Source organism: Plecotus auritus, assembly GCF_963455305.1.
Source record: "Plecotus auritus genome assembly, chromosome: 5".
In the NCBI taxonomy this organism is placed as follows: Eukaryota; Metazoa; Chordata; class Mammalia; order Chiroptera; family Vespertilionidae; genus Plecotus; species Plecotus auritus.
The window spans coordinates 126,073,977-126,087,168 of NC_137776.1; the positions used below are offsets into that span (position 1 = coordinate 126,073,977).

General features: G+C 42.3%; 1 protein-coding gene and 1 pseudogene across 2 annotated transcripts in view; both read right to left on the reverse strand.

Annotated features, from left to right (window-relative positions):
* CCDC171 (coiled-coil domain containing 171) overlaps positions 1-13,192 on the reverse strand; it is a 300,242-nt gene that overhangs the window by 142,157 nt on the left and 144,893 nt on the right. The window lies entirely within an intron of this gene.
* Positions 10,442-11,728, reverse strand: LOC308248791 (dnaJ homolog subfamily A member 1-like; annotated as a pseudogene). Its single transcript has one exon. The product of its transcript is annotated as a dnaJ homolog subfamily A member 1-like (transcript).

Sequence of the window (13,192 nt, forward strand, 5' to 3'; positions counted from 1 at the left end):
TGTGGTTCATGGTGAGAGAACAATTTGCTGGAATTCAGTTTGAGGACAGATTTATACATGGGTCTTTCTATATTATCATATACTCAGTTGTTGTTTTTGATAGTTCTCAAATTTATTTATTTATTTATTTATTTATTTATTTATTTATTTATTTATTTATTTTAAGTATAACTTTTTTTAAATTTCTTTATTGATTAAAGTGTTACATATGTGTCTTTATTCCCCCATTATCCCCCATGCCCCCCACTCATGCCCTCACCCCCCTGTTGTCTGTGTCCATAGGTTAGGTCCATATGCATGCATACAAGTCCTTTGGTTGATCTCTCCCCTTTACCCCCACCCTCCAAGGTTTGATGGTCTGACTGATGTTTCTCTATCTCTGGATCTATTTTTGTTCATCACTTTATGTTGTTCATTATATTCCACAAATGAGTGAGATCATGTGATACTTATCTTTCTCTGACTGGCTTATTTCAATTAGCATAATGCTTTCCAGGTCCATCCATGTTGTTGCAAATGGTAGGAATTCCTTCTTTTTTAACGCAGCGTAGTATTCCATTGTGTAGATATACCACAGTTTTTTAATCCACTCATCTGCTGATGGGCACTTAGGCTGTTTCCAAATCTTAGCTATGGTGAATTGTGCTGCTATGAACATAGGGGTGCATATATCCTTTCTGATTGATGTTTCTAGCTTCTTGGGATATATTCCTAGAAGTGGTATTACTGGGTCAAATGGGGGTTCCATTTTTAGTTTTTTGGGGAAACTCCATACTGTTCTCCACAGTGGCTGCACCAGTCTGCATTCCCACCAGCATTGCACCAGGGTTCCTTTTTCTCCTCAACTTCGCCAACATTTGTCATTTATTCATTTGTTGATGATAGCCATTCTGACAGGTGTGAGATGGTACCGCATTGTCGTTTTGATTTGCATCTCTCTGATGATTAGTGACTTTGAGCATGTTTTCATATGTCTCTTGGCCTTCCTTCTGTCTTGTTTCGAAAAGTTTCTATTTAGGTCCGTGGCCCATTTCTTGATTGGATTGTTTACCTTCCTTTTGTTGAGTTGTATGAGTTCCCTGTAAATGTTGGAGATTAAACCCTTATCAGTGATAACATTGGCAAATATGTTCTCCCATGTACTGGTCTTTCTTGTTGTTTTGTTGATGGTTTCTTTTGCTGTGCAAAAGCTTTTTATTTTGATATAATCCCATTTGTTTATTTTCTCTTTATTTTCCATTGCCCTAGGAGCAGTATCAGTGAAGAAGTTCCTTCGGCATATGTCTGAGATTTTGCTGCCTGTGGATTCCTCTAGTATTTTTATTGTTTCCCGTCTTATGGTTAAGTCCTTTATCCATTTTGAGTTTATTTTTGTGTATGGTGTAAGTTGGTGGTCTAATTTCATTTTTTTGCATGTATCTGTCCAATTTTCTCAACACCATTTATTGAAGAGACTGTCTTGACTCCATTTTATGTTCATGCCTCCTTTGTCGAATATTAATTGGGCATAGTGGTTTGGGTCGATTTCTGGGTTCTCTATTCTATTCCATTGATCTATATGTCTGTTCTTGTGCCAGTACCAGGCTGTTTTGAGAACAGTGGCTTTGTAATACAGCTTGATATCTGGTATTGAGATCCCACCTACTTTGTTCTTCTTTCTCAGGATTGCTGCAGCTATTCGGGGTCCTTTTTTATTCCAGATGAATTTTTGGAGAGTTCATTCTAGGTCTGTGAAATATGCCATTGGTATTTTAATGGGGATTTCATTGAATCTATAGATTGCTTTGGGTAGTATGGACATTTTGATGATGTTGATTCTACCAATCAATGAACACGGTATGTTCTTCCATCTGTTTATACCTTCCTCTATCTCTTTTTTCACTGTCCTGTAGTTTTTTGCATATAGGTCTTTTACCTCTTAAGTTTATTCTTAGGTATCTTAATTTTTTTGGTATGATGGTAAATGGGATTGCTTTTTTAGTCTCTCTTTCTGTAAGTTCACTATTGGTGTATAGAAATGCCATAGATTTCTTGGCATTAATTTTGTATCCTGCTACCTTGCTGAATTCATTTATTAAGTCTAATAATTTTTTGATGGAATCTTTAGGGTTTTTTATGTACAGTATCATGTCGTCTGCGAATAAGGACAGTTTTACTTCTTCTTTTCCTATTTGGATGCCTTTTATTCCTTCTTCTTGTCGGATAGCAATGGCTAGTACTTCCAGTACTATGTCGAACAGGAGTGGTGAGAGAGGGCATCCCTGTCTTGTTCCTGTTCTTAGGGGAAATGGTTTTAGTTTTTGTCCATTGAGTGTGATGCTGGCTGTGGGTTTATCATATATGGCTTTTATGATGTTGAGGTAGGATCCTTCTATTCCCACCTTGCTGAGAGTTTTTATCAAGAAAGGGTGTTGGATCTTGTCAAATGCTTTTTCTGCGTCAATTGATATGACTATGTGATTTTTTCCCCTCAATTTGTTTATGTGATGTACCACGTTTATTGATTTATGGATATTGTACCATCCTTGCATCCCTGTATAAATCCTGCTTGGTCACGGTGTATGATCTTTCTGATGTACTGCTGGATCCAATTTGCTAGGATTTTGGCATCTATGTTCATGAGGGATATTGGCCTGTAATTCTCTTTCATTATGTTGTCTTTATCTGGTTTTGGTATTAGGGTGATGCTGGCTTCATAGAAGGAGCTTGGAAGTGTTCCTTCCTCTTGCATTTTTTGGAATAGTCTGAGGAGGACAGGTTTTAATTCTTCCTTGAATGTTTGGTATAACTCTCCTGTGAAGCCGTCTGGGCCTGGGCTTTTGTTTGCTTGAAGCTTTTTGATGACTGCTTCAATTTCTTCCATAGTTATTGCCTATTGAGATTTTTAGAATCCTCCTGATTGAGTTTTGGAAGGTTGTATTTTTCTAGGAATATGTTCATCTCCTCCAGGTTGTCCAGTTTGTTGGAATAGAGTTGTTGATAATATTTTTTAACAATCCTTTGTATTTCTGTGGGGTCTGTGGTTATTTCGCCTCTATCATTTCTGATTTTGTTTATTTGAGTCCTCTCTTTGCTTCTTGGTGAGCCTGGCTAGAGGTTCATCAATCTTGTTTATCCTTTCAAAGAACCAGCTCTTGGTTTCATTGATCTTTTGTATTGTTTGTTTGGTCTCTATGTCATTTATTTCTGCTCTAATCTTTATTATCTCCTTCCTTCTGCTCACTCTGGGCTTTTCTTGTTGCTCTCTTTCTAATTCTTTGAGTTGTAGCGTTAGATGATTTACTACCATTTTTTCTTATTTTTTGAGATAGGCCTGTAGAGCTATAAACTTCCCTCTCAGGACTGCTTTCATTGTGTCCCATGGGTTTTGGATTGTTGTGTTTTTATTGTCATTAGTTTCCAGAATGTTTTTAATTTCTTCTTTGATCTCATTGGTGACCCAATCAACATTTAATAACATGCTATTCAGCTTCCAAGTGTTTGAGTGTTTTGGATTTTTTTTATTGTTGTTTATTTCTAATTTTATGCCATTGTGGTCTGAAAAGATGCTTGATATGATTTCAATCTTCTTGAATTTGGGGAGGCTTTGCTTGTGACCCAGTATGTGTTCATGGGACATTTTTGAAAATGTCCCATGTGCACTTGAGAAGAATATATTCCGCAGCTTTGGGGTGAAAAGTTCTGAAGATGTCAATTAGGTCCATCTGATCTAGTGAGTCATTTAGGATTGTTGTTTCTTCACTGATTTTTTGTCTAGAGGATTTATCCAGTGATGTCAGTGGTGTATTAAAGTCCCCTACTATGATTGTATTGTTGTCGATCTCTCCCTTGATATCTTCCAGGAGTTTTTTTATGTATTTGGGTGCTCCTGCATTGGGTGCATATATGTTTACCAGGGTTATATCCTCTTGTTGTATCGATCCCTTTAGTATTATGAAGTGGCCTTCCTTATCTCTTGTTATGGCCTTCACTTTGAGGTCTATTTTGTCAGATATAAGTATTGCTACCCCAGCTTTTTTTTCATTTCCATTTGCCTGAAAGATATTTTTCCATCCCTTCACTTTCAGTCTGTGTGAGTCCCTTGTTCTGAGGTGGGTCTCTTGTAGACAGCATATATATGGGTCATGTTTTTTTATCCATTCAGCCACTTGATGTCTTTTGATTAGAGCATTTAGTCCGTTTACATTTAAAGTTATTATTGAAAGGTACTTGTTTGTAGCCATTTTCATTTTTTGAGGCTGTGTTCCTTCTTACCTTTTTGTTTCTTCTTTTTACAGCATTCCCTTTAGCATTTCTTGCATTGCTGGTTTGGTAGTGATAAACTCCCTTAGCCTTTTTTTTGTTTGTGAAGCTCCTGATTTCCCCTTCAATTTTGATTGATAGTCTTGCTGGACAGAGTATTCTTGGATTGAGTCCCTTGCTTTGCATCACTTTGTATATATATCTCCTTCCATTCCATTCTAGTTTGATGTGTTTCTGTTGAGAAATCATTTGATATTCTGATGGGGGATCCTTTGTAGGTAACTCTCTGTCTCTCTCTTGCAGCCTTTAAGATTCTCTCTTTGTCGATAACATTTGCCATTGTAATTATGGCGTGTCTTGGTGTGGGTCTTTTGGGATTCATCTTTCTTGGGGCTCTTTGTACTTGAGTAACTTTTTTCTTCCCCATATCAGGGAAGTTTTCTGTCATTATTTCTTCAAATAAATTTTCTAATCCTTGCTGCTCTTATTGTCCTCCTGGCAGCTTTATTATACGTATGTTATTTCGTTTTGAATTGTCCCAAAGCTCCCTTAGGCTCTCCTCCTGCTTTTTAATTTTTTTCTCTATTTGCTGTTCAGATTGGGCTTGTTTCTGTACCTGATCTTCTAACTCGCTGATGCAGTCCTCTGCTTCTTCTAGTCTACTGTTGAAGCCTTCCATAGTGTTTTTGATTATAGCTATATCATTTTTTCATTTCTTCCTGATTTTTGCATAGGTTGTTGATTTTCTCATCCATCCGGTGTATGAACTGTATGAGCATGACTCTAAATTCTTTTTTCTGTCATGTTGCATGCTTCTGTTTCACTTATTTCCTTACTTAACGATTCCTCCTTTTCTTTCCTCTGGGGATTGCTTCGTTGTCTCCCCATTCTGACTATCACCAGAAGGTTCAGATGTTGAGTTCCGGGAGCCTGGACCATGTGCAGTGGGAGTTTTGCACGCCCCCCCACCCCCAAGTGTCACTGAAGAGCGCTGATACCAAGACGTGTGGTTGCTGTGGGTTGGTGGGAACCACGTTCGCCCTGGGTCAGAGTCACAGGCACTTAGTGTGGCCTTGTGTGTGCACCTAGAATCAGGGACCCTGCCTGCGCCATGTTGAAACAGAGAACCCACTGGCGTGTGCCAAAAATCAAAGTCCCCTATTGCGTGTCAGGAGTCAGAGGCTCCCTGTGTCCATGCCGAGAATCGAGTATCAGAGTCTCTGTTTCTTGGTGCTACCTCACACTGACAATCAGGTCCCTGTGTGCACATGTGCCAAGAATTGGAGTCACTTGGAGAAACCAATATGGCGGCATAGGTAAGCACCTAAACTGCTGCCTCGTACAACAATTTCAAAACTACAACTAAAAGACAGAACGGACACCATCCAGAACCACAGGAAAGCTGGCTGAGTGAAAATTCTACAACTAGAAGGAAAGAGAAAAGCTCACAGAGAATTGGAGGTACGGCAAAGGGTCTTTGTGTGCGCAGAGAGGAAGGGCAGCTGAGAGCCTGGCTGACTTTCTCTGGCGGAAGGGGGAAGGAAGCCCCCAACCACACTGAACCCCAGTTCTGACTGCACTGAACCCCAGTTCCGGGCGAACCCCTGGGGACCCACGCTCTTACGGGGGGAGTCTGGGCTCTCGGGCGGAGACTCGGGAGCCGGGGAAGGCGGAGGACTGAAAGTGCGCACAAAGGCTGCGGAGGTTGCCACAGGCTTTCCCTAGTGAAAGGGAGTCAGAAGTTCCTGACTGCACTGAGCCCCAGTTCTGACTGCACTGAACCCCAGTTCCAGGCGAGCCCCTGGGGACCCATGCTCTTGTGGGGGGAATCTGGACTCTTGGGCGGAGACTCGGGAGCCGGGGAAGGCAGAGGTCTGAAGGCACACGCGTGCCAGTGCGCACAAAGGCTGCGGAGGTTGCCACAGACTTTCCCTAGTGGAAGGGAGTCAGAAGCTCCTGACTGCACTGAGCCCCAGTTCTGACTGCACTGAACCCCAGTTCCAGGCGAGCCCCTGGGGACCCACGCTTTTGTGGGGGGAATCTGGACTCTCGAGCGGAGACTCTGGAGCTGGGGGAGGCAGAGGTCTGAAGGCGCGCACGTGCGTGCAAGGGCAAGGCTGACGGGAAGCCAAGACTGTCTGCTCCGCCCTGAGACTCCATCCCATCCAAGCTGAGCACAGAGGCTATTGCAATTTGGCAAGTCTAATCCTATAAGGCTGTCTCCAGCACCGAACTTCTCCCAGCATAGACACAGCTGATCCTTACAGCCAACTGGTCTGGAGGTCAATTCCTCCCAGTGATACCAACAACAATCAAGACTTAATTACAACAAGGCTGTACACACAGTCCACAAAGGGGTGCACCAAGAGTGTCCACCTCAGGTTAACTGGGGAGGCTGACCCACTGGGCCATATAGGAAACCTAGTACACAAATCTACCCTACCAACTCAGGGAAGCAGTGAAAATGCGGCGTCAAAGAAACAGATCACAAATGAAAGAAATGGAGGAAAACAAACAACTGGATATAGAATTCAAAACCACGGTTATAAGGCTTTTCAAGAATATCCTAGAAAAGGCCGATAAATATAACGAGACCCTCAAAGATATGAAAAAAGGACCAACTAGAAGTTAAACATACACTGACTGAAATAAAAAATATTATACAGAGACCCAAAAACATACTAGAGGAACACAAGAATCAAGTCAAAGAATTGAAATACAAAGAAGCAAAAAACTCTCAACCGAAAAAACAAAAAGAAAAAAAAAATCCAGAAAGTTGAAGATAGTGTAAGAAGCCTCTGGGACAACTTCAAGCGTACCAACATCAGAATTATGGGGTGCCAGAAGAAGAGAGAGAGCAAGATACTGAAAACCTATTTGAAGAAATAATGACAGAATACTTTCCCCACCTGGTGAAAGAAATAGACTTACAAGTCCAGGAAGCGCACGGAACCCCAAACAAAAGGAATCCAAAGAGGACCACACCAAGACACATCATAATTAAAATGCCAAGAGCAAAAGACAAAGAGAGAATATTAAAAGCAGCAAGAGAAAAACAGTTAGTTACCTACAAGGGAGCACCCATACGACTGTCAGCTGATTTCTCAACAGAAACTATGCAGGCCAGACGGGAGTGGCAAGAAATTTTCAATGTGATGAATAGCAAGAACCTACAACCAAGATTACTCTACCCAGCAAAGCTATCATTCAGAATTGAAGGGCAGATAAAGAGTTTCACAGACAAGAAAAAGCTAAAGGAGTTCATCACCACCAAACCAGTATTATATGAAATGCTGAAAGGTATTCTTAAAGAAGAGGAAGAAGAAAAAAGTAAAGAGAAAAATTATGAACAACAAATACATATCTATCAACAAGTGAACCTAAAAATCAAGTGAGTTAAAAACCTGAGGAACAGAATAATCTGGTGACTATAATAGAATCAGGGGCATAGAAAGGGAGTGGACTGATAATTCTGAGGGAAAGGGGTATGGGGGGTTCATGAAGAGACTGGACAAAAATCACACACCTATGGATGAGGACAGTGCGGGGGAGGTAAGGGCAGAAGGTGGAGTGGGAACTGGGTGGAAGGGAGCTATGGGGGGAAAAAGGAGAAATAATAATCTGAATAAAGGTTTATTAAAATAAAATAAAAATAAAAAAGAATTGGAGTCACTGGCTCTTAGTGTGAATGTACTGGGAATTAGGGATCTCAGGTGCACGTAATGAGGAATGGAGTCTAGTCACTGGTGGTCAATGCTGCCTCTTGTGTGGAGATTCAGGGTCCCCGATCTGCCCGAGAGACCGGGTTGCTCAGTCACACTGTGTGGCAGGAGGTCCACTTCTGCCCTGCGGTAAACAGCCTTCTGTGTGCGCTTGCCCTGAATCAAAGTCAGGTGGCTCTGCCCCTTAGTGTGGGTGTTGGGTCTGGTCACGTGGGTGTGTACTGTGGAAAACAAACTCCCTGTGTCCATGTACCCAGGCTCAAATTCAGCGCTGCCTTCCTGTGTAGGCAAAGGGTCTGGTCATGAGGAACTAACTCCCCGAGACTGCACATCCAGGTTCAAATTCAGCACAGCCTCTCGGCTAAGGTGCAGGGTCTGGTCATGGGAAACAAACTCCCCGGGTTTGCATGCCCAGGCTCAAATTCAGCGCTGTCTTCCTGCGTGGGCGTAGGATCTGGTCGCAGAAGACAATCTCCTCAAGGTCGTGCACCTATGCTCAAATTCAGGACTGCCTTCCTGCCTGGGCATGGAGACGCGTCGTGGGAAACAAATTCCCTGAGTTCACAAGTTCGGGCTCAAGTTCAGCGCTGTCTCCCTGCCCTGCGTGGGTGCGGGATCTAGTCGCAGAAAACTACCTCCCTAGGGATGAGCAGCTAGGCTCGAATTCCACTCAGTCTCCCTGCCTGAGTGCGGAGATGAGTCTCGGGAAACAAACTTCCCGTATCCGACACCAAGGCTCAAAGTCAGGCAGAGTCGCCACTGCTTTGTGTGTGCAGAAAGCCTTATTGTGCGGCTGGGGTCTGGTAGTTTCTATGTCGCTGCCGCTGGGGCGGCAGGGGAGGGGGATTGGCTTTGTGACACAGAAATCTGCGGCTGTGGTGCCTGGAGTCCTGGTGTCCCTGGGTCTGCAGCTGTGGTGGCAGGTCTTCTACCAGAGCAGCTGTAGGGTCCTGGTTTGTTTCCGAGACCAGACTGGGTGGTGGCGAGGCTAGGATCCTAGTCTCAAGCAGTTCTGTTCTTCAAGATGGCGTAGTCTCTGTGCTGCTGGTGTCCTCCCCGGAGTGTTTGCGGCGGCCACGGGGTTTTGCCATCTAAGACTGCCCGGATTGGCAGCCCCCTGGAAGAACTGCAGGGTCTAACTGTCCCTATTTCACTCACACACACACCCACACACGTCCACACACACCTCTATCGCTCCCTCACTCTCTCACACACTCTCCCTCCCTACCTTCCTGCCGGTCGCCATCTTGCCTCTCTCCCATATACTCAGTTTTACTTTGGCATCAGGTACCTGGCCTGCTACCTCCCAGAAGCAACTGTGTTGTTGTTGTTTTTTTACTATTATTTGCCTTTTCAAAGGTGTATATAATGCACTCCTTAATACTGATTAAGTTTCAAAAGGCAACAGTATAGCATAAAAATAGATTCCTAATTATTAACCTAAGTTAATACAAAGTAATGAGAAGAATCAAAAGGCACATAGGAAAGATGCCTCATTTACTGAACACGACTAGTAAAGGTATATCTAATGCATACTGATACTTATACAGTCTTTATTTTAGGGAACACATCTTTTCATTACCTCTTAACAGCTGTCACACTCTTCACATTATCCCATTACAAATAAACCTTTCACTTTGAAAGCATCTACTATAAAACCTCCTCTCTGCACTCCAGCTCCATTTCAACTTCTTACTCTCCCTCTATTCCCCAACACCATAGCACTCTTCTGGGACTTGTGAACAAATATTTTTGTACTTTGTCCACCTTTTATTTGTTATGTTGTTTTAAATTGTTGCTCCTTGTCATCAGACCATTATGCCCTTTGCAATCTACTTGACTTCTATAAATCAAGATCCCAGCCATTGTGCAGGACTTCTTCCCACTCCTCCAGAATTTCTCCTTTACCAAAACCTTAGCTAATGTAGCCTCTCTCGTCCATCTATCCCTCCTGGAGACTGCCTCAATTCCATTCAGCCTTCTGCAAACAGGATCAAACAAGTATAGCAATGTAGAATAACAAAGAGAGGGTGTGTGAAAGCAATTGTAAGAAATTAATAAAATAAGATCATGGCTATTAGCTGTCTAAGAACAACTGTCCGTAGATGAACATGGTATTCCAAAGCAATAAAAGTACTGAATAGCTTTTGGCAGGCTGAATGTTACGTTACAATTTTAGACCGATCTAAACAAGCTATTATATTTTCCTTGTACAGTTTGCCTGAAATCAGTGAAAGATGAGTGGCAGCAGGCACACTCCCCATTTTTAGAGGAAAACAGCATCTTTTCCCCAATCTATTACATTTTTTTTGAGCTTTTATATTTGAGTTTATTCTTCATTTAACTTTTAAAACGCTACTATACTTGAATATTAAAACAGAAACAATAGCAAGTAGTGAGCATATTATGGTTACAGTCCTTCACTCATCCACTACTGTATATAAAAGGCCAGCAGTGAGTGTTATTCACTGGCCCCATTAAGAGGTTTGACACTGAACACCACCCCTAGGATGATGTTCATCATTCTCATATGCTTCTCCACTGTAATGGCGCCGTCTTTCTTGATTTGGATCAAAGTCTACCAGTTCTACCTGGTCCATTTCATCAGTCTCTTCTACTTCTTCCTTTCAGGTAGGAGTTTTTCCAGCAAAGAGAGTTTATCAGGAGAGAGAAAGCCATTCTCAGGAAAGTTTACCTTAAATTCGATGATTAGGCGACCCTTTTCATAAGGTCTACGATAAACTGGCATGCCTTCATTTAACACACACTTATATCTCCATGCTTGACAATCTGACCTGGATGAGAGGTGATGACTATGGTTCGGTTGTCAAGAGTAGCTATTGGCTTTTGGAAGCCACACAATGCTTCAACCAGCCGTATGTCCATACACATGAAAAGGTCTTCTCCTCGTCGAGTGAAAACAGCATGGTCCTTCTGATCTAAAACAATGATCATATCTCCTGGCTCCAGTCCTGGTTCCTGGTCTCCTTCACCATGGAATGTTATCTTCTGGCCATCTTTCATGCCTTTATCAATATGAACTTCTAGAATCTTCTTCTCTCAAACTATCTTCCTTCCGTTGCAGCTTTTACATCTATCTTTAAGACTGATCCTTTCCCCATGGCCCTGGCACTCCATGCACACAGACTGAATTTGCTGAACCATTCCAGGGCCTATCTGATGAATTCTTATTTGCATTCCAGTACCTCGGCAATTGGGACAGCACTCTACTGCTCCTTTCTTACCACCTCAGCCTTCACATTTGTCACAAATCACATTCTTTTGTAGAGCTAGTTTTCTCATTGCACCATTATATAAGTCTTCTAAGGTTACGGAGAGCTGATGCACAACGTTTTTACCTCTCCTTTCTCTCTGCATCCTTCCTCCTCCTCCAAAAAACATATCAAAAATGTCCATGGGGGAACCAAAACCACCACCTGCTCCACCTTCCTTAATTGCTTGTTTTCCTCCTTTGTCATATAATTTCCTTTTCTTTGCATCAGAGAGCACTTCGTAAGCTTGAGAAATCTGTTTAAACTTCTCTCCTTCATTTGGATTCTTATCAGGATGGTACTTCAAGGCCAGCTTCCTATAAGCCTTTTTCACTTCTTCCTGGGTGGCATTGGGTTTGACCCCCAAAACATCATAGTAAGTAGTTTCTTTCACCATTTTTGACGGCCGGTGAGCGGGCCGAGGCAGGCATGGAGGAGCTGGAAAGAGCGCGTTGCTGCGCACAGCTCAGGCAGCCGCCGCTCCTCCACCTCTCACCGAGAGTTCTGGAAAGTTCCAATCTATTACATTTTTAATAAAACAATCCTTTATTAACACAACTGGATATGAACATTAGCCACTACAATGAAATGGTTAAAAGTAGGAGTTTTAGAGCCTGGCCTGCCAGGCAAGTCACTTAGCTATGCTGTGCCCCCATATTCCTCGTCTGTAAAACAAAGTATTGAACTATTATTGATATAAGAGAAATAAATGAATCAATACTCTAAAGTGACTAGGGTGAAAAAAATAAAGTTATTAGGGTGGATGCCTGAGATATATCTATTAATATGTCATTAAATGTTAAAAATCACCCTCACTAACTGTGGATGAAAAGGGGCCACATAACTAAACCTGACAATCTCAGAGGAGGCCAGCAGGGTGGGCCCTACCAACTCAGAGACTAAAAGCAAACACATAGGATGGTCTGAACATAAACATTCCTAACTAAAAGCGGGTCATGGAGGTAGTCATGTCCTACTCCTGTGGCTTCCTTGACAAAGGTCAGTCTTTACCTTAACTAAGCCTGTCAGTTGTCCTTTTGCATCTAAGATAACATACCTTTGAAATGTCAGAGTCATCTTTGCCAGACCCCTCAGGGCACAACTGCCAGCACCAGAGCAGGAGAACTCAGAACCCTGCACTGTCACCTCGTTCCCCTCACTGCACTCTATGTGCTGTAAATGTTAACCAGTAACAATCCCATTCCCACCAACATAAAAGAAGTGTGTCTCTTCATTTCACTTTTTATCCAATCCCAGAGACTTTGCTTTCTCCTGCCCCTTAATCTACTACCAAAGAATTCCATGTCTTCTCCTTGACTGCAATGTATTAAAAAACCTGCAAAACTGACATCCTCAGAAACATTTTCTCAATCCATTGAGATTTTGCTCCCCTGTAGTTATTATCTGTTTGACTCAAAGTCATAAAAATTCTCTACACGTTTGAATGTTTCTTACAAAAACAATTTTATACCTTACAATTGTATGTCAAAATATAAAAATTACATATCTCATTCCCTCAATTATTACTTCCATTAATTCTATTTTTATTTCTACACTTCAGTTGAAGGAATTCACACTAAATATTTCATGGAACATATTCTTAGCTTTTGATGCAAGCCAGTTATTCAACCAGAGTCCTTAAAAAGAATTTTGTCACCTTCTAGCAACTTTTCTTCAGACTCTTATAACCGCTCTAGATTCTGGAAATTGAGCCCCGACTACTTTCAAACTAATCCTATATAATAAAAGGCTAATATGCAAATCAACTGAACAGCGGAAAAACTGGTCGCTATGATGCCCACTGACCACCAGAGGGCAGACACTCAATGCAGGAGCTGCCCTCTGGTGGTCAGTGCGCTCCCACAGGGGGAGCACACTGCTCAGCCAGAAGCCAGGCTCACGGCTGGCGAGGGCTCCCGGACTGCGAGAGTGTGCAGGCCAGGCTGAGAGACCCCA